General features: G+C 36.4%; 1 protein-coding gene across 3 annotated transcripts in view; it reads right to left on the minus strand.

The window, feature by feature from the left end:
* The window catches only part of LOC135704443 (G-protein coupled receptor dmsr-1-like), a 125,284-nt gene that overhangs the window by 70,426 nt on the left and 35,678 nt on the right, over window positions 1–19,180 (minus strand). The window lies entirely within an intron of this gene.

A 19,180-nucleotide genomic window follows, 5' to 3' on the forward strand; every position in this document is an offset into this window, starting at 1 on the left:
TATGGTCCCTATTATGTAGGTCGAGTCGAGCGTCACTTCTGATTACTGATCTAATGTGGTATGACTCTATAAAATTTACTATTATCACATGAATTGTTTTCAGTAAAAGTGATGTAGTTTTGGCCCACAGTCAATAAATGGATTTAAATTAGTCATATGATTCGATATGAGATACAGTAATGACCCGATTTTGTCAGCCCTTCTGTGTATCGGGCTTTGATATTTCTCGCGTCACTTTTCAAATAGACCAATGTAACATATCCACCATTTTGAGAAAACCGAAGTTGAAGTTCGACAGATTATTATTTTAACTGTTTAAAAACAATACATTTTGCAATACTATTTTTGATGTAGCCAGTGTATAATAACGTTGAAAATTCAGAAGAAACGGTAAAATCACAATTTTACTTTGAATTTCATGCTACAACATAGAAAAAAACCACATAGGACGTTTTGACAACTCGAGTTGTACAACGGACATGTTACATTGGACGATTTTTCTCAATGACATAATCAATGAGTGTTACATTTCACGTTTTGTCTACATGATACTAGATTCCCTTTCACAGATTTCAGAGTATAGTACCTAACTTTAGATTGGCCCCGCCTTTGAAAAATGAGCACCAATCATGTTAGGCAGTCCGAATGACCGAAGTAACAATCATGTACCCATCATTTCAAACTGTACATTGGACAATTTTTGATTAATGATTATCTGATATAAATTAAAGTAAATTTGTATGGATATTTTTGTATCACATACAATGATAGAAGAGCAATAGTTTGTATCGCTTAACTCGATTTGTTTACATTTGTTACATTGGTCTATTTGAAAAATGACGTGAGATTTCAATGATTTCACATAACCATAATTCCAAATCTTTATCATTCATCTTCAAGATGAATGTTTTAGGTAAACTTTGGAGAAATGAGACCACTGATAAAACGCATGGTTTTCGTAGAAAATAAGAAAAAAAATTCAAAAGGGGGCTAACAAGATCTGGTCATTACTTGTAGCCAGTGCTGAGATTTGTCATTGTCATTGATAGACTTTCGCGCGATATTGACAAAATTGTTCGTCACATAGTCACTGACAGACTTGATCCTCAAAAAAACCTCCGTCAAAATCTCATTCATTTTTTCGTCAATGACAAAGATTCACCTGGTAACAAATCGTGTAATGTAGTACATTATGTGTCACATTATTGTTATCCCAGTAGTTCAGGACGTAGATGCTTGTTTACTAAAATGGTTCCATGTAATTGTTTTGCTCAAGTCATTTAGTTTCGTTACAAATTTAGTTAATATAAAAATCTACACATGTTCGTCACTGACAGCATTGTCATTGACAATTGACATGGTTTGCCTTGACTATGACTGTTAGCTCAAATGAGTGACCAAAACAGAATTGTCAATATCACCGTGTCCTGTCGAAATTTTGCAGCACTGCTTGTAGCTGTTATTTTTTTAATCGCAAAGTAAACAAAACACAATGCAGAATAGTTACAGCACATTACAAGTAACAATTCTAGTTTTTTGGGTTCTGTAGACCATGATTTAGACTTGTAGAATGCTATAAAACCATGATAAAGCATGCGATATTACTTGGGATGGCTCCTAAGAAATAGATCGGAATAAAAACCATGGATTAAAAGATAAAAAAAAGGCAGGAAAAGCACTAAGTACCGTAAACTGGGAGCAAATTGATTACGATTTTCAGTAATATATGCGAATATTATCTTTGCTTGCAGTTTATTTTCAATTAATTTATTTTTAAAGCGGTACTACGGCACAGGTAGCAAAACCTAGTAGAATAATTTGTTTTATTATACACGTATGTTTTAGTTTGAATAATCATTGTTCGAAAATTTTAAAATGTTGATTTGAGGTTTTTTTATGGATTTGTATGACTTGTTCCAATAGTTGTTGCAGTAAGTTTACTATCACTTTGACTTACAGTACGTCTGCAGAATGTTGTAAGGATGTAATTACAGCTCATAAAGATCATTCACATGTTTCAAAAATATGTTTATTTATAACAAATAAGCTCTGATGAGTGTAGAATTATCAATGATTTTAAAACAAACTTAATGGGAAATGTTGGTAAACTTGCCCAGTGGCCCACTGTTTACGGTACTAGTTTTATGTACCTATGAGTGATTCGTTTGAGAAACATAATTTACTACTGAACATTTATTACGCCTCCGCGTATCACTTCTCGTGTATAAATCGCGTCTAGAGAAATTTAAGTAAGGTTTCGACTGATTGGGACGAGAGGAACGTTCTGCAGTTTTGGAGTACTCAGAAAGAGTCACTTTTACTCAGTGGTGTGATAAATTTCTAAAAATGCAGGTTACTAAGCGCAGGTTAATCATTGGTTTTCTGATCTCTAAACTGAAAAAATGACAATGGCTGGAAAATTACCGAGGATACGTTTACGTGCGGGGGAATAAGCCAACTTCAGATCACGAGTACTTGTAATTGCGGAATCGGTCCAAAATCAAGCCGAGTTGGCTCACGCGAGTTCCGTCAAAAGATCCTTTTGTGGCAGCTCGACCAGACACAATGTGCCGTCCGAAGGATCTACGTAGTAGTCTGAAATTGCAGCAGCGTTGTCACGGAGTGATTTGGTTGAACGTTCCTAGGGCCCTAAACCACCATACGATGCAAATGAAGGAGAATCCACCCAAGTAACCAATAATAGTCTGTTTGGCAGTTTAAGGTTAATATGGGGCTTCCAAACTTAATATCAGCTGTATGAATAATTTTTTTTTTAATCTGTTTTGTGGTCTCACGGGGAGCGTCCAGGAAACAGAAAGTAGCAGAGTAGTACCATAGAGGTAGCTCTAATACCAGAAGGTCCTGAAGAAACGTGCTCAACTTTTTGGCTCAGCTCTGGTACTCTCTCCGGTCCCAAGGTAATCGATGCACCCCTGAAAATCCACGAGCCCCTCATTTTATCTGTAAAACTTTCATAGCGAATCAAAACAAACATAGTGTACACACTTAGTTTTTTCGGCAATAGAAGTTTGACTGAGATCTCATCATTTGTTTGCTGAGATTCAGTTTAACATTATCAGCAATCAAATGTCACTTTTTCTGAGATCTCAGTGAAACTTTTTGTGTCGAGATTTGCACAGCCGAGCTTGGTAGGAAAAACTAAGTGTGTATTTCTAGAATTTCGACTATAACGGAGTTCATTGATCGATGTACTGGACCGATAGGCTAGTCCAGTGTGAGCCAATTTAAAATCGTTAGTTTCCACCGGTAGGGGAAACAGCCCTATTGTTGCGGTACGTTAGCAGCGTTAGAAGCAGAGGAGTGAGTAGAGGATGCTGGAACATTGTGAACAAGGATATAAAAACGAAGATGGAAAAAAGTATGGATCAGAAGCTTTTTCACATTTATATCGCTGTGGAGCAATTGAAACTGTAGAGGGAACTATTGTTTGTAAATGTAACCAGTTCGATTTTGATTGATAACCTGGTAAAAATGTTTTATCTTAATTATATTAAAGATAAATTGTCCAGCTCAAACATTTGTAGGGGTAAAAGTGGGATCAGCAGATTCTTGTTGGAAGCAATATGTTTGTTTTCTATTCAGCTTTGAAGTATGTGTCAAGCAAATGTCTCTTCAAAATTTGATCGGAACAGTTTTTACGGATTTTGTTTCACGTAAGCTAACTATCACAATACAATTATGCTAGCTCCCACATGGCTTTTAATATTGGTGACACATAAAACCATACAGAATCGCTTAGGTTGCGTCCATGAATTACGTAACGATAGAAATTTAAATGTTCGTTGCATTACCTCTCATTTTCCACCGAATTTTTAAACAAAATGGGATGTTTGTACTAGGGGAAACAGTCCTATTATTGCGGTTCGTTAGAAGCGTTAGAAGCCTATTGTCAAATATATCATATTAACAATATGATCAATTTATGCCTTTTTCAAATGTTGCAATGGAGACCCGCAAAATATTGCTTCACGCACCATCTAGCGTTGAAAAAGGTCAGCAACAATCATTCAGTTACAATTAAGGGGTATGCGAATATAGCACTTATTACAAAAGTAAGAGTCAAATTATTTTCATTAATTACATTGTGCATTAGACTGATGCAAAGTTTGACTTTTTCGCTCCACAGTGCTTAAATGGTTTCAAATTGGGTCCTGATTAGACTCCCAAAGTTACAACTCATTTGGTTAGAAACAGACTTCGCACAAGCCATTTGAAGTTTGCATGTAAATTACTATGGGCAATCTCAACTTTTTGTTCATTGCCTTCTGGTCTTTTTCAATATTGAGCTGCGAAACAGTTCGATAACCATTATTAAAGAAAATTTTCTCAGCTACAACTTTGCTCAAGATCGTTTCTATGTAAAACGAGACAGCAAAAAGTTATTAATTATTTAACTTGGTAAACTTATGACATGATCAAGCAGCTGCTCTGTAGGCAACACTGTATTTTGCAGTGTGACATAGTAGCCATGATTTTTGTGTCCTATTCAACGCCCCAGAAACACCAATGTTGCCTGCTGAGCAGTTGATTGAGCATGTTCATAAGACATCAGCGCATTGAACCATTGATTTCGATCCTTGCATTTAATCAAAAAGTGGTTTTCAGCAAAGTTGTAGCTGGGAAAATTTCCTACAAGTACAGTTGAAAGCTTTTGAAGCAGACCGATATCGTGAATTATTAGATAGACATGAACAAAAATCTTGGTTTTACCATAGTAATTCCCATATAAACTTCAAATGGTTTGTGCCATCTCAGATTCTCACCAAATGGGTTCAAATTTTGAGAGGTTAGTCAGGATCCGATTTGGAATCGTTTAAGTATTGTGGAGCGAAAATTTAAAATTTTGCATCACTCTATTGTGTATATTACTTTAAAATGTGTCTGACATGTCACTGCTGTCATCAAATAAAATAAAATGCTGCAATACATTCATTTGAAATATTAAACACATTTTCATTTGGTCTACCCCTCATGACGATAAACAAATACATTGGTAGCCTTTTTGGCCACAGAGGTGCTTTCATCGCTAAAAATTCGGTTCGCCAGCTAAGCGAAAGAGTGGATCATATTGTTAATCAAATATATTTGCTATTGTGGTGTATGGAGGTATCCATACACAACAACAGGCTCCTAACGCTTCTAACGTACCGCAATAATAGGACTGTTTCCCCTACACAAGTCTGGATAATGAGTAAAAAATTCTTAATATTTTGTTAAAAAATACATCACTGCTTCTTGATTCCCCATTTCGCCGGCAGGATTCAATCTCGTACAAACACATCGTAACGTCGTTGGGGTCACTTCGCTAATGCAGAAACGGAATGGAAAATGGATTCGCTTGGAATGCTTCTTTTATTTTCGAGAACAAAGGTTTTAGATACCGTTCCGATTCAAATTTCGGACGATTCAAATTTCGGACACTTTCATTTTTAATTAAACATTACATCCAGTTAGAAACAAAGTAATAATGTTAGATGATCGTGGAGGGCACTAGTCAAAAAAATTTAAAATTTACAAGACATGTGGATCATATTCGACCGAGATAATCAACTTTTAAAAGTGTCCGAAATTCGAGTTTAAGTGTCCGAAATTTGAATTGGCACGGTATATATACTTTGCGCTCGTAAAGGCTTTGTGTTGTAGCATTTTAAGTAAAGTATCGTACCAAACATATTCACTAAGGTCTATTTATACTCGGATTATATTTGCGCGAGTTTTTAGCTCGGATTTTTATACCTGGAACTTTCTATTATCGCGATTTATTTTTACACGGATTTTTCAATTAATGCGTTTTTTACGTAGTTTTTTTTTATCAATGAGATTGAATTGGTCGGATTTTTGTAGTTTTTATAAATCATTTTAGTTTACATTTTGTTATATTGAAATACCTTAGAAACAAGTGTCATTATCACTAGACTAATTATGCTACAGGGTTTAGTTTGTCTAGATAGGAAAGTTATTCGGCTATGCTAAAGGTGGAAACATCCCATAATATATCGTGAGAAATATTCCGTTTGTTGAAGATAGATGTATAATCGATTTTGGAGGCTACAAACATTGCTGTTATCTCTTCCAAAGATGGCGGTCAGTATCCAGTATCCAGTATTAGGCAACATAATTTACCTGTTCGGGACGATCTTATCTTGCAAAACTCAAGTGGAAACTTTTCTCAGCACACATAGATCTAAGAAATATATCTGTTTTTGAACAATCTACGCAAATTGGCTCCAATGATGAATTTTAATCAATCCCCACAAAATATGTACCAGCGCCAGATGATCACTATAGCACAGCGCCAGATAGGTAACTATAGCTGCTTCCTAACACAATCAGGTAAATTAAGAACTGGTTGCCCACTAAACTTTGTGCCCTCTTGAGGACAAGTCTCTTCTTATGAGACCAGCACTCTTATTCGCATCGAATTTCTCCTATATAAATGAATTTCTGTCTGTCCGTATGATCCTTATACTGAAACTCCTGAACCGATCGGCATGAAAATTAGTATGCAGAGGTTCTTGGGACCTAAAAAGGTTCTTATGATAGTTCAATACCCCTCCCCCCTCTGTAATGGGGGGATCCCACACACTCAACACTCAATATCAATAATATGATTCTGTGACTGGACTCAGAAATGAAGCAAAAATCAGTTCCTTTAAATTTTTAATTAATGCAGAAAAATAATAATATAGTGTTTGAATTGGACAAACTAAAATAAATGATTTAACGTTTAAGCACTGAACCAAAATCAATCATCTAAGTTCGTATGATAATGCGTAACACATTACACGAAAACTTTATATGCCAGATAACATTTTGAGCTGTTTAAAACGTTTTAGATGAAAAAGGATTGTAAAAATTGCACATTCGTTAATCTGCGTTAATCATTAGACACGCAGCGCAGAATCCTTCTTACAAAACGACTGCTTCATTACATAGTGACGGCTTTTGTAAAGAAATTTCAGCACATTCTGAAGTATATAACTGACAATCCAGCCAATCATTCAGCTTCATTCGCAAATATACAAGTAGCTAATTCAAATCCACCCAAAAACCGGGTTTCAACCTTAAAGTTTTTTTTAACACCGTAAGATTCTGTAGGAAGTTTTTTAGCTGAAAAAATAGTTCCATAAATTAACTATTTTTTGAGCTACACACTTAGGAATAACTAATTTTACACATGACGGAATCCATCTTTGACATAAAAGATGAGAAGTAAACAAACATGCCATGTAATATTAAGTGCTCCGAGACTGAAAAGTTCGTTGCTCGACGAAAAGTACGTTTGATTGAACTATATTTCACATCTGTTATGACTCAAATTTATGTCAAAATTGACGCTCGTATATGTCACTCTCAGAGCAACTAAATTTACATGAATTTTTCTTAGTCTGTAGCAAACTTCTTACAGAACCTTCCGGTATCAAAATAAAGAACGGGGCCCCAACTTATTTCGTGCAACCGATGAATCGGAAGTTCGAAGTCGTCAAGCTTGCTGTAGAATCTCCCGGAAAACACCAAACTCTGCTTTCTTGCAGTGTGAAATTTGAAAAGCATGACAGCTGCAGTTTTTTTATCTTCTTACACAGCAAAAAAATAATTTTGATATCACGTCAAAGTGGATGCACTACAATCATGTCGAAAATATGGTGTAATATTACTTGCTAAAAAGGACAAAATTATCATTAATACAATGCATGAACTGACATTACGCTGCTTTTACTGCATTTGTTTATTTATGTGGTCATAAAAATTACATGAAATTTTCGACATGATTGTAGTGCATCCACTTTGATGTGATATCAAAATTATTTTTTTGCTGTGTATAAATGGAAGTCCAATGCATACTAAGAGTGACCTCGTAAAGTGGGTAGATCACTTTTTTGTGGTACGTTATGGGATGTAAGATCTACCACCGGATCCTAGTCCTGACTACTTCAAACTATAGGAACAGAATTTTTCAGTAATCAAAGGAACACCTCTTAGTCCTTGTTAGTTTTTATTCTTTATTAATAGTGATAAGTCCTCGGGTTGCCTGGACCGAGGATGATCTTGAAACAAGGAAAAATGAGTTAGTTAGTCTTCACCTATGTGATTCCTAATCTTCTATTCGTTGTTCCCTAGTTTGAAGTGGTTAAGACTAGGGTTCTGATGCATGGTCATTATCGATGTCATTGTTTGTTTTTGTTGCTAAGGAATCCAGTTTTGACTGACACAGAGGTTCGCTTTTATAGGGTGTTCCAACACTCCGGGACCTTGCAATTAGAATCGATTCCTTGTGATGCATACGACATGCACTAAATTAAGGACTCGGGATATACTACAATAGATCAAACTACTGGTCGCAGTGGTTTTATGTACCGAACAGAGGAAAAAAATAAAACAAATAATGCTTAGATTTATAAGACTTGGCAATACGAGAAAAACATTTGAGGTAGGTGGATAGTTCTGGTATTTTTGTTAACAGGCATATGAATAGCGATGTTTAGTGAGGTATATTGTTTTTTTTTATTTCACCATGAAATTTGTCCGTAGAGCTTCCGAGAACTCCGAAGAACTTTCAAGAATTCTGGAGATCTTCAGCGAAGACCGAAGATCTTACGCCGGAAGACCGGGAAGACCGAAGCTCTTACGCGAAGTTCGGAGAACTTCCAAGATGTCCAGAGAACTACCGAGAAGTCCGGAGAACTTTCGAGAAGTCCGGAGAGCTTCCGAGAAGTCCAGAGATCTTCCGAGAAGGCCGGAGACCTTTCACGAAGCCCGGAGAACTTCCGAGAAGCCCGGAGAACTTCAGAGAAGTCCAGAAATATTTCAAGAAGGCTGGAGATCTTCCGTGAAGTCCGTAAAATTCCCGAGTAATCCATAGAAGTTCTGCGAAGTTCGTAGAATCCTGGAGTCCTGGAGGATTTCCGAGATGTCCGGAGATCTGCCGTGAAATCCGGCGATCTTCCGAGAAGTCCGGAAATCTTACGAGAAGTCCAAAGATCTTTCGATAAACCCGGGGATCTTCCCACAAGTTTGGAGATCTTCCGAGAAGTCTGGATATCTTTCGATAAGTCCGGAAAACTTCCGAGATGTCCGTAGTACTTCTGAGAAGTCCGGAAAACTTCCGAGAAGTTTGTTATACTTCCAAGAAATCCGTGGAACACAAAAGTGAGCATCGGCCCGGGATGAAAATCTTTCACGTTGGCCCCATCCACCACCAGTTCCTTAAAGTTAATGCAACTTCCGAGAAGTTTATCCAGTTCATAAAACTTTTCCTCGCCTTACTGCAGTGGAGTATGGAAACTATCAAGAGAGTTCAAACACAAAAAATCAATTAAATCGAATTACATCATGTAATATTGGGTTGAAAGCCGGGCGATATGAAAATAATGGTTGCAAGATGAAAAAGCTATTCTTTATAAAATACCATTAATATGAATTCCCTCTGAGTAGGATTTCATCTACTAACGAGCTATAATACATTATATTGATTACTCAATATCCGTCGAAATGAGTCCAATCACTAACAGCACCAACCCGAAACTAAACAAGTTAATCTTTTCAAAGTCGGAATGAAGTGGGTTCCTGCGTTTGATAAACCTCCATGGAATCAACGTATCTAACGACTGAAAGGCAGTTAAGGTGACACAAACAGTAAGAGGGTGTAAAGCAGTAATTGGCTTGGATTGGGCAGACGCCGGAAATTAGGAGCAGGTCACGATGTTTCACTGTCTACACTGCCGATGAGATCGTCTCAAAATTGAATGGTTTCCAATCAAATTCGCAAAATTGTAGGTTACTTATATATTGAATAAAACGTTCCTCGCTTTTCCACAAAAATCTGCTCTAATATGAGGAATATTGACGAAAATTTTACTCAGTCCAGGAGTATACTAATAGACTGAGTGAAACCTCTCTCGATTTTCCTCATATTCGAAAATATTTTCCTGAAATGCCGTTTTAGCGAATTCGAATGAAAGAAACTCAAATTTGAGTTGGTTCAATCGGCCATGTATACATTGTCATTGTGGGAGATGTGCTTGAGATTTCATTGTGGGGGAAGTGTTTGAGATTTCACTGTTATCTTGATTGTCGTTTTCGTGTGCTCGATTGGAAAGCCTTGTTGGCAATCGATAGGGGTCAGCAGTTCTTTTCGTTGAATTGGAGAAAAGGTATATGCAATGACTGAGTTTCTTCCTGATAACATAATTGCAGAAACACAATAATATTAAAATGCCCACCAGTTAGCATCAAATTTTCAAAAGTAAACTGTTTTTTTTATTCTTTGTTTGGTTTTTATTTTAAAATCAATCCTACATGATTTCAAATGCAGAAATTCATGATTTATTTAACTGCAGTGGCACCGGTGGTGTTGTGGTAAGCGTGATTACCTCACACCCCAGCAGGCCTGGGTTCAATCCCAGTCGGTGCCGCCAGGATGTTCTGAGGCATAATATCTCTGATCACGCCTTCCTTCTGGAAGTAAAGCCGTTGGTCCCTAGTTCATGAGTTGATAGGTCGATAGGTGTTGGGTCCAGGTGTGGGAGCTGCCCAGTCTTGTAAGTGGTCACGGTAGTCGACACATTTTCTGTGATAATCGACTGTCTTTGCCTCCGACACTTACCAAACAAGCTATCATAGTACAGTACCAAACTCAAATGTCATTTAACATGCTCTGTCATAAGACACTGTCGGCGAATACCGTCACGAATGTATGTATTTTAGTTTTTCTCATAATAAGAGCTGCTGATGTTGTGCTTGTGTGAATTCTGAAAAAAGCAAGCAATGATGTCCTTGGAATAACATTTCTGATCATAAACGGTTTAATTTACACCAAATTGAGGAATAAGAACCAAATCACTCATGTCATATGATAGTTATTTGATAATTTTCTTTTTGCTCGAATATTATTCTACCGGTTGTGTTGTGTGTGAGAGACGACGGTAGAGCATGAGTGTACGATTACAAACAGATTGTCGCGCAAAACAAAGAAGTGAGTGTCGTAAAAAACGTCAACTGTTTCAACCCCTGCTCAGCTGCCTTCCTGGTGTCGGTAGCATTGGTGCTCAGCATAGAAAACAAGATCGATGGAAAACAAATCAAGGAAAAACAAAATGCTTTATTAAACCGTTATGTGCGACAAATCAGTTAAGACACGATTAGTTTAAACAAACTAAAAAAATCAAATTGCCTGCATGAGTTTCTTCGCCTACGAATTGTGCCTTGCAAAATTTAACTGCACAATAACCACCAATGAGATTTTCAATGCCAGCACCGGTGGTGTAGTGGTAAGCGTGACTGCTTTCTCACACCCCAATGGGTCTTGGTTCAATCCCAGCCGATGTCGGTGGGATTTTTCTGAGGTATTAAAATCTCTGGTCAGGTCTTCCTTCGGAAGGGAAGTAAAGCCGTTGGTCCCGGTCCATGTGTGTTTGAATGGGTACGATATCTTACGCAGGTGTGGAAAGCTGCCTTCCTGCACATTCGATTGCCATCAATGGATGGCAATTGATGTCCGTCGGTGATCGGCACTAAATTGCGGAACAGACACCGACGTTAAATAAAGGAATGAATGAGGTTTCCAATGCTTAAATTTTGGCATTTTTCATTGTTCTGTGCATATTTTTGCATCTTTCGTTGGAATACTAAAAAATAAAATATGTTTATGCTATCAACTAACGTTTGAGCAGTCTTTATGAGTTAAATCGGAATGGGTTTTTGAAGGTTGAGTGAGATTGCGTGAAAATGCCTGAAAATCTCACGCGTGAGTTTTTGCTTGTAGATTCTCACGTGAGTTCATTCCCTCAGGAGAACTCAAATGATGAGCTTTGGGAACGATTTTCCGAACACTGGGGATGTAGTATTAGCCATCCGGATATTGCGTGTTCGATTCCCTATCTGGTCTTGAACATCTTTCGAATTGGAAATGTTCTCGGCTTCCATGGACATAGAGTTTCCTTGTGTTTGTCGCACAGTTTACAAGTTTATGTATTGCGTTGAGAGACATTGACAGCTCTCAATAGGACACTATTTAAAGTGATAGGGAAAATGGATGGAATGTCGGCCTAAATGTCCCCAATTTGGGCCCATACATAAATTAAGCCATCGACTAAATTTTCAATAGCGACCAAAAATATCCATTGGTACCATCCCAATGACGCGTTCATCTAGATAAAATTGATAAAAAGCAGATTTTTAGCGATGGACCAAATCTTAGATCCATAGGCCAACATTAGAGCCATTTTCCCTACACAGCAAAAAAATAATTTTGATATCACGTCAAAGTGGATGCACTACAATCATGTCGAAAATATGGTGTAATATTACTTGCTAAAAAGGACAAAATTATCATTAAAACAATGCATGAACTGACATTACGCTGCTTTTACTGCATTTGTTTATTTATGTGGTCATAAAAATTACATGAAATTTTCGACATGATTGTAGTGCATCCACTTTGATGTGATATCAAAATTATTTTTTTGCTGTGTATATTGCAACAAACGGCTCTGTATCAGTGGTAGTGAACTCAAAATTGCGGGCCAAATAAAGCATTCCGAAATAAAGAAATGTATACATGGATGTTAAACATAAAAACAAAACATTTCCATTGGAAAATCAAAGTTAGCTCCCGTGGAGAATAGTTTTTTTTTTAAATCTTTATTTAAGAGATGTTTAGCCATAGGCTAGTTCATCTCTACACAGCTTAAAAAAGTAGTGTAAATTTCCGTTACTATGATGCACATAAATGGAGCGTCATATATCATACAAGTTTAGATTGTAGATCGTGTAAATTTATGGGACATGTCATGCAATATTCCATATATTGTATGCAACTGTCCACTCTTGTATGCAACATTTCTTGCAAGCTGCTAGTTTACGTAAAAAGGGAGTTTACATGTATGAATGTTTGCATGCATGGATGTTTACATCGCCAGTAAAATTCAGAATTTGTTGGTGTGTACCGTGGAGAATAGGAGAACTATAAAAGTTATGCAACTAATTTTAAAATTTTCCATGGGTGTACGAGTGCAATCTTAAAATGCATTAATTTGACGAATCAGCCCAGGACTGAAAGTCTCCTTAGTAAAGATTTAAAACAAAAATCTGGTTAATGCTACGTTAGTAATCCTTATAAAATTTTGAAATCATCATCACTTTTATACCATGCTACTGATGTTTTCTTTTTCTAGATTAGGTGTTATGCCTTATGTGTGATGATATTAAGGTTGCATACATGTAGTAGCTACCCGTGCATTATAATTGGTAGAAGTATACATTTAGGATGCATTTAATACACATTTATAAGGTTTTCACTTTCTGTAGCTCTTGTTTTACGTTACTCATAACAGCAATTCAAACTTCACATATCGGGAACGAAAAGTTGTGCAAGGAAGCTAGAGCAAAAAATATCTTTTAACATACGCTCTGTCTTCCAGGTGAGTCAAAGTGGGAGTGATATTAGTTCCTCTCAATCTCAAACAAGAAGGTTCGCTCGGGAAATACCGCTTTGAGAAATTCGCATCGTAGTGGCGCCGGTGGTGTAGTGGTAAGCGTGATTGCCTCTCACTCCAGGAGGACTGGGTTCAATCCCAGTCGACGACGCCAGGATGTTCTGTGAGGCATAACATCTCTGATTACTCCTTCCTTCGGAAGGGAAGTAAAGCTGTTGGTCTCCGGTTCATGAGTTTGATGGGTCGATAGGGGTACGGTCCAGGTGTTGGAGCTGGTGCCTCCCTGGCGCCGGTAGCATTGGTGCTCAGCACAGAAAACAAGATCGACGGAAAACAACCCAACAAACAATGTGTGCAAGATTAAAGGCAAAAATAAGCAATTTTTTAGCTGAAGAAGCATATTTTTGTCTGAATAAGCTCTTATTCCGCTTCCAATGTTTGTTGGGAAATCTAGGGAAAAAAAATTAAATTTCCATCGATAATTTCCCAAGTGAAAACATCTTTCTTGCGATAATGAACTTTTGGCGATATTTCTAACACTGGTCCGCAGTGTAAATCCAGTCCGTTTTGCGAAATCTCCATCGCTAATTTCCCTAGTGAAAACCAAGGTGGGTAGGTGTTCTACTGATTCAAATTCATTATTCAGCCATGTTTGACTTAGAACTTGAAGCCGAATGAGTTTGTTTACAAACAAACTAGGAAAACGATGAGTAGCTGGAGATATTTTTTCTCTTTGAATGTGAAATTCAGAAAGCATTCGGGAGTGAAAGTAAGAACTATTAATATAAAATCATCCCAGCAAACTAAAGAATAAATTTCATTCTAGGTTAAAACACAGGTAGTAGTATCGCCAATCAAGCAAGCTCCTGTACAAAACTACCAACAAGCGTAAGAGCGTGAGTCGCAGCAGGAACTGCTCTCGTGCAATAAGGTTGAGCGACCGATGTGCTGGATGCATTATGATCAGGTCAGATCCATGACGGTAGCCAGTAACCGACAGGGAAAATCTTCCATCGATGGAGTTTTTCCAGATTGGTGTGTGTAGCCGAGTGCTTGAAATATGTGTCTGGTTTGAAACTTGCGGTTTGCGGAGTAATATTCGAGAGTTTTCATTTTAGGATCAATATTTAACGTGCAGTATCGTTGGTGTTTCCGGTGTAATAATATGAAATATGTCGTTTCACATAGGCTGAAGTGGAATCAATCAGAATTGTTTTGGAAGTGTGGATCACGGAGTAATTTAAGGATCTGTTTGGTGGAAGGAAACAAAGATGAGATCTTCAATTATCGGCATCGAGAACGTAGCAGGATAAGAAATTCTATTTACAAAACGAATCACATTTTGTTTTTGGCGTCATCCGTTTTGTTGTGTCAACTCTGCACGTAAAATTCCGTAAAAAAAACGTTTGAAAATAAGAATTTGAATTTTACTGTAGAATTAGATTTTACTGTTTAAGTAGATTTACTGATGGTTGGCTTATTTAGAATTTAATTTCATGTACTTTTCAACCAGATGCCTTTTGTTTACGGTCTAGTTTTGTTGAAGAGGTTGGCGATACGAGTGTTGGCTGCCTTGACTCTTCTACGACATCCAAACGGGTCTGCTTAACAACCATTTCTGCAGCAACTTTGGATTTGCGCTTCCGATTGAAGATATCTAGGTCAAGATCATTGATTGTCGGTAATAGCCCTTGTACTTTCAGATTGCAAAAAACGCGTTGTTCTTATTTTAATATACCGTTTTATAACCGTTGGATCTAAAAACCGCTTTGTCACGTCATTCACCACATTACGTTTGAAATCGAAACCAGAAGTTCCATGGCATAATATAAATATCTTCTCCAAAGCTTTTCCCATGACCCGAAAAGCTTCGAAAGGCACCATTAGTCTACCATACGATAAATTTGCCAGAAATGGACGCATATGAGTGTTGCTTAAGGGCTGGTTCACTTCCGCTGTTTCACTTCCCAAGTCAGGGTGTGAATTTTTCAGCTTAAACGCAACCCATCCGAGCAAATACACAAACCCATCCTTTTCCTGATAGCTCTAAAGCATATCAGAAGTGAGGGCTGTCTCCGAATTTTTTTTCCTGGGTAACCGGATGATTAAAGAATGTGTGGTCCTCTGTGACACCAACTGCTTTCCGGAGGCTCAAGTTTTCGGGACCATTATTGAATTGATAGCTACGACAGGATAACAAATTTTATGCAGCTCCGTTATAATATCATGTAACATTGTGTTAGTCACGGGTTGGTCGAACGCTACATAAATCACCTGCTTCCAACTACCAAAAAGACTTCTGACCATTACGAATTGCCCGATGAATTCATCCTTCGCTGCATCGAATTCCATAAGCTGACGCACGCACATTTCACCGAAACTTTTTTTTAAATGCGTTTATTTTTCCAGGCTCATTTTCCGTAGTTTTGTGGAGCCGTCATGACGAGAGGAGCAACACAATAGTTGGGTAAAGAAGAATTACATTATAACACACCATCGACTGGAAATGCTCTCGCAACGTGGGGCTTTAGGCAGTGATGAAAACGTCGCTAGAACTATTCCACAGCCGCAGTCAGTTTATGAGCAAAAAGAGGGACGCACATTTTTGCCTGTAGACTTGGAGACATACTTCAAGTCTCCGCGTACATCGTACGGGTTAGGCAAAAATGTGCGTCTATCTTAAAAAAAAACTGTCGCATTAATGGCCCTTCGCTCATTTTCAACTTCTATTCAATTTTCATACTGCCGTGCTCTAACGGAACTATCCACCTACTCTCTTCTAAAGATCATTCTCTAGCTAATAAATTATCACCCTAAAGCTTCATGTTAGCATTTCCAACCAACTCTATAAAAGTTTATTTTCAGCTCTTCGGTGATGGAACATCTTTAGATTCACTGTTTTCAGCCTTCGTTAACATCCATACCTCTTACACCAAAGTAACTAGCTAGAATGTCTTCCCTGTACATGTTGCGAATGACGCGAGAGTGTTTATTTGACTATAATAATAACAAAAATAAATAATAATAAAAATAATAATAATGATCATAATAATAATAATAATAATAATAATAATAATAATAATAATAAAACTAATAATAATAATAATAATAATAATAATAATAATAATAAAAATAATAATAATAATAATAATAATAATAATAATAATAGTAATAGTAATAGTTAAAGTAAAAGTAATAGTAATAGTAATAGTAATAGTAAAAGTAATAGTAATAGTAATAGTAATAGTAATAGTAATAGTAAAAATAATAGTAAAAGTAATAGTAGTAGTAATAGTAATAGTAATAGTAACAGTAATAGCAATAGCAATAGCAATAGCAATAGTAATAGTAATAGTAATAGTAATAGTAATGGTAATAGTACACTGGAGTCGCTTTTTACGCGGGGGATACTTCTTCTTCTTCTTCTTATTCGCATATCAAGCTTATTGCTAACTGTATATTAGCTTATTGCGTGCTGTCAACTTAGTGTTCTAAATGCACTTCCTCAGTTATTGATTGAGAGCTTTCGATGCCAATTACCAATGCATGAATTTGTATATTGTAAGAGTAATAGTAATAGTAATAGTAATAGTAATAGTAATAGTAATAGTAATAGTAAAAGTAATAGTAATAGTAATAGTAAAAGTAATAGTAATAGTAATATTAATAGCAATGGTAATAGTAATACTAAAAGTAATAGTAATAGTAATAGTAATAGTAATAATAATAATAATAATAATAATAATAATAATAATAATAATAATAATAATAATAATAATAATAATAATAATAGTTGGCGCCGTTATCGATAATTAAATATTTTGAGTCGTTGAAAATTGCCCAGTTAGAATGAACGGCCACTCCCAGTCAGCCATTCAGATGATTAATTGTGCAATTTCACTGGTTCGGATCAATCACGGAGTTGCAACCATTGATATGTGCTGGCAGTCTAAGCTAAACTAACCTTATACGGAAGTACATATTTAAAAGTGCTTGAACTAATGAGCATGTCTCGTTTCAAATACCTCTACGCGACTATGTTTGAATTGAGACAAAGCATTCATTAACCATATCAAGCATAATTGATGAAAACCCTACCCTGCTTTTGTCACGTTTTTACTATCGACAGGGTGTAGCACTACTTCAGCATATGGATTAAAAACAACGAAGATAGACATACAGTCGGGAATCCTTATTCCCAAATGGTTTTTTACACGAATTCGTTTATTCGGATCCCTAGATGCTTGCGCTTGGACAGGTAGAATACAAACCGGATATGCTATCCTTTTGAGCGATCTAACGGCGTCCAAGGCTCCGGAGAAAAAAAAATAATACGGTAAAAAACAATGAACAGAAATAGCTATATTACACATTCATGCATCAAATTTTTTGCTCAACAATAAAACGGAAAACGGATTGCCGGATTGTTTGCCGAAGCGAAGTGAAGTATGTCGTATTTGCACAACACTCTACCTAAAACGTTGTATTATCCAGATTTCTAAACCTCCCCTAACTTTTTAGCGTGGCAGCAGACCGTCTTCATCTGTCCCAGTCGAGATCTTTAATGTAATAAAGTACCTCCAATCATCAAGCATTACACATCTCAAATTTTCAGTCACTTATTCGTCACTAAGTGAGAAGGCACGTTAGTGAGAAGACACGCGAGAAGACGCGGGTGCAATTATGAGCGTTAATTGTTTGTATTTTTTCTGTCACAAAGAGCTAGGGTTACCATATGGTATTCTAAAGGAGGGGATGTCCTCATTTTTCCACATTTTTTGTAGGTCACCCTCAAAATTTCCTTTCATATTTTCTTGTAAAATTTTCCAACAAATGTTTTCAAAAAGCATCGTTTGCAGAGCATGTTGATGTTGACCAAAATCATTAAGACCCCTTTAAGTGAAACATTTGAATATCTTTGCAAAAGTAAATTATCTGCCTTTTTCTTTTTGCACTGCTTTTACACAGTATTATAATTTAGTTTCTGGAAGCAAACATATTTTAGAAACATGCTTTATGTTTTCAACATTCGTTAGTTGGACACAACCTCATCAGCTGAATGCCCTTCGATAAATGACGAATTTCCTCAAGTAGTAATACAAAATCCCTGCAGTAATTTCAAATTCTGTTTTAACACTTTTAGAATGTGTTATTTTTTTTCAATAGTTTATTTTTAGGCTCAAATGTCCAAAAGGACTCCACGGAGCCGAGAACCTTTAAATAATTTAATAATTGCATTAAATGAAAGCTTAAAAAAAATGGAAAATAAAAAAAAAATATCGGTACACATTTATTTTTCTAAAAATATTGGAAAAAAATATCAAAAATCCAATAAAATCAGTTTCTTCCTTAGATTTGTGTCAAAAATAACATATAAAAATACTTTTTCTATTCCATCATGAAAAAAATGGACTCTCAGCAAAACCGAAAAGTCGATGTTTTGTGGTTTTTTGAGTCCATCTTTATGCCATAATGACTTATAAAAAATGTTTTTGCACGTGAATTTTCTTTGAAAAACTAGAAAAAAATTGATTTTTTTTTTAGATTTTTGATTTCATTTTCCAATATTTTTTGAAAAATTAAAACGTAATTATTCTTATCGGAGCGGTGAGCTTCCCCTTAAAGTATTTAATAAGATGGACATAGTTTATGAGTTCTTCTAACACGTTCTTGGAAGTGACTTGAGTTTAGCTTCAGTTTTCATCCGTGCCCTCAGCTCCCTT

The sequence above is a fragment of the Ochlerotatus camptorhynchus genome, unplaced genomic scaffold (genome assembly GCF_037179485.1).
Source record: "Ochlerotatus camptorhynchus isolate MF236.1 unplaced genomic scaffold, CSIRO-AGI_Acam_v1.1 ptg000240l, whole genome shotgun sequence".
Taxonomy (NCBI): Eukaryota; Metazoa; Arthropoda; class Insecta; order Diptera; family Culicidae; genus Ochlerotatus; species Ochlerotatus camptorhynchus.